Source organism: Elephantulus edwardii, unplaced genomic scaffold (assembly GCF_000299155.1).
Source record: "Elephantulus edwardii isolate Elephantulus edwardi_28Jun2011 unplaced genomic scaffold, EleEdw1.0 scaffold00566, whole genome shotgun sequence".
In the NCBI taxonomy this organism is placed as follows: Eukaryota; Metazoa; Chordata; class Mammalia; order Macroscelidea; family Macroscelididae; genus Elephantulus; species Elephantulus edwardii.
In genome coordinates this window covers 207,565-211,390 of record NW_006400316.1, presented here as the reverse complement: position 1 = coordinate 211,390, position 3,826 = coordinate 207,565, and positions in this window count along the sequence as shown.

Sequence of the window (3,826 nt, the reverse complement as noted above, 5' to 3'; positions counted from 1 at the left end):
CTAATTTCCCTGAAATGTTGACTGCAGTGCAATTTATTTTCTGTACTTCAACTCAAAATATGCCACAAATAATTTCAAATTATGCAGACCTTCCTAGTGTATAGTGTGCATTTAAGTTGTAACTGATCTATTTATATATGGCCTCTATTTTGATGTTATTTTATCTTTTCTTTCCTGTAACCTTTTTACATCTCAAAAGATTTTTAAATGGTATAAATGACAGCACTAATGACAATTCATCTGAATTTTTCTTCCACTGTGTTTTAGCCAATTTTTCTTTCTTGTAAACTAGAGTTGAGGTGTAGTTTTCTCTAACAACTGACTCATATTCTAATTTTTCTTTTCTTGACTAATCAAACAATGCTGAAATTACTTTTTAGCTCATTAAATTCCTTATTTTCCATTTATTTTTCCTTTATAGGCACTGTTTGCCCAAAGTAATCTTAATTAATCCTCTTGGGTATTGTGCCTTTCAAATTAGAGAAATTTATATTTAACTTTTTTAAGAGTTCACGTTGCAATGTATTATGATCATAAAAGCACTTTGTGACTAAGCTCATCTTGTACTGATCCAAATTGGCAGCACCATGATGATAGAGAAGAGACTGAGATTGTTAACAATTACAGCTTGCTCGCCTCCACAATCAACATTTTGGTACTAACAGTCAGAAAATAAAAAGACTAATTACCTTAGGTTAATCTGTTGTTAGGGACCTTTTCAGGGTACTAAGAAACAATGATGTCAGTCTAAAGATGCATGATACAGGCCATGGGCAGGCTTCAGAGCTAATGTACATATGGTCGCTTTGAGTCACAGGCAACTCAATGGCCCATAACAACAACAGGGTTTAGTGATATCCAGGAACAACAGTATACTTGAGGACTGGTGGAAATGTTATTGATGAGTAAATACCAAGGAATCTAACTTAAAAGAACATGATTTTCCACTTCCTTCTTCTAGTTAGTGGACATTGATGGTTTAGGTGTAGAAGTCTTGTTTTCCATGCAGGAGATCAAGTTTGATCCCTTCCCAGTGCACCATATGTGTAGTAATTTTCTGTCTCAATAGGGACATATGTGTTGCTCTGATCCTGAACAAGTGTCAGCAGAGCTTTGAGTCTAAGACAAACCTGGAATAAAGTCCTGGTGATCAACTTCCAAAGACAACCAATGAAAGCCCTACAAAATACAAAGACCTGGTCCATAACTAATCCTGACAATGGCACAGGACCAATCGGTGCTTTGTTTTGTTGTGTGTGGGGACAAATGGTAGGCCAACTCTATAACAGCTTAATTTTATTGTTGTTATTATGTGCCATTGATTTGACTATGACTCACACTGACCCTATGAACTCTGCTCTATCTTGAGCCAATCCCACTGTCTCTGACACACTTACCCCCATTACCCCAGTTAATGAGTCACTCCATCTCACATAGGGTCTTTCTTTTGTGCACTATCTTTCCACCTTTCCAAGCATGATGAATAGAAAACTACTGGATATTAAACAGAGGTGGAGCACACCAAGCCACAGGAAAGTTCAGTAGAGGTGGGGGCTCTGTGCCAAGAGCAGGCCCTCCCAGTTTCCTGTGGGGAGACAGGACTGAGACATCCCTGGGGTTGTAGGTACCTTCATATGGGAGTCCTTTTCTACGAGACTGTGGGGCCACCACAACCCCTTCTAAACCCAGCCTGGACTTCTGACAGTTCTCTGCTGATGTGCTGTTCCAGTCGTTTTTGGGTAATCTTCAGCAGAATCTTGCTTGCATGTGAAATCAATTATATCATTTTATAGTTTCCACACTCTATTGGGTCACCCTTCTTTGGAATGGGAACAAATATAGATCTCTTCCAGTCAGTTGGCCAAGTGGTTTTTCTCCAAATTTCTTGGCACAACTTGATGAGCATATCCAGGGCAGCATCTGTTAGTTGAAATACATCAATTGGTATACCGTGTATTCCTGGGGCCTTGTTTTTTGCTATTTCCTTCAAAGCAGCTTGAACTTCTTCCTTCATTGTCATAGCATCTTGTTCATATGTTATTTCATGAAATTCTTCTATGTCTACCAATTCCTTTCGATACAGTGATTCAGTATATTTTTTCCATCTTCTTTTAATACTTCCTGTATCATTTAATATTCTGCCTAAAGCAACCTTGATTATAGCAACTTGAGGTTTGAATTTGTTCTTCAGTTTCTTGAACTTAAGAAAAGCTCAGTGAGTTCGGCCCTTTTGATTTTCTGACTCCAGCTCCTTGCACATTTCATTGTAATATTTTGCTTTGTCATCCCGTGCTGCCTTTTGGAATCTTCTGTTCAGCTCTTTAGTATCTTGGATTCTTCCTTGTGCTTTGGCTTCTCTGCACTCCAGTGCAATCTTCAGAGTTTCTTCTGACATCCATTTTGGGGTTTTTTTTTTTTTTTTTTTTTTTTAATCTTCTGTCTTTGCAATGACTGTTTGCACTCTTCCTGGATAACACATTTGACATCCTTCCACAACTCATTAGGTCTTCACTCATTAGTGTTCAAGGCCTCAAACCTGTTCCTGAGATGGTTCTGAAATTCAAGTGGGATGAACTCAGAGTCATATTTTGGTTCCCATAGATTGGGTTTCATTTTCCTCAGCTTCAGCTTGAACTTCCATATTAATAGTTGGTGGTCTGTTTCACAATCAGCTCCTGGCCTACTTTTCAGAGCTGATAGTGAGCTTCTCCAGCGGTTCTTTCTGCAGATGTAATCAATCTCATTCCTATGCATACCATCCGGTGAAATCCATGTGTATAACCTGTGTTTATGTTTCTTATAAAACATATTTGCAATGAATAAGTCACTGATTTTGCAAAATTCAATCATCCTATCTCCAGCTTCATTTCTGTCACCAAGTCCATGTTTTCCAACTACTGATTCTTCTTCTCTGTTCCCAACTTTTGCATTCCAGTCCTTTCTTTGGCTGTAAAAGTTGGTAGAAATGATCTATTTCTTCTTCTTTGGCTCTGGTTGTTGGTGCATATATCTGGACTTCCTTGTAAGCGTATGGATATTATCCTGTCACTCACAATGTTGTACTTCAAGACAGATCTAGAAATGACTTTTTTGACTATGAAAGCAACCCCATTTTTTCTCACCTTTTCATCTCCAGAGTAATACATCATATGATTATCTGACTCAAAATGCCACATGCCAGTCCATCTCATCTTTCCGATGCCTAGTATGTCAATATTTATGCATTCCATTTCTTTCTTAACAATATCTAATTTTCCTACATTCATGGTTCTCACATTCCATGTTCCAATCATTAGTGTCTGCTTACAACTATTCCTCTTCCTTTGTACTAACATACTTGAAATGTTCTGCCTCAGTTGCCCTCTCTGTTAGTCTATGTGTGTTCTGTTTTACACAGGGTTTTCAGAGGCCTGCTATTTCATAAGTGGATGGCCAATCCTTCTTCCTAGTCTGTCTTAATCTGAATGTTTGGATTTAGAGGAATATCTGACAGACAAGCAATTTATAGAGCAGTGAAAGATAAATCCCTCATTGTGGAGTTAACCATTAATTACAGTGTTGTCCCCGCCCTTGGCCCAGTGTCTTGGCCCACTTATTTCCAAGCTCCACCCTCCACCATGATAGCCCTTCACTTCTACCAAATCCCTTCACCATTTATCTTCCATTGTCCAACCCTTGATCTGACAGCTTGTATCTGAAGCTTTCTTGGCTTCTGTGATTCCAAACAGGTAAACTACTGACAATTTCTTATGGTGTGACCAGTGTCTCTTAAGTTTAGTGGTAATGTCTCTGAAGGGAGGGTGGTGTGTCCTGTAGAACTGGTTGG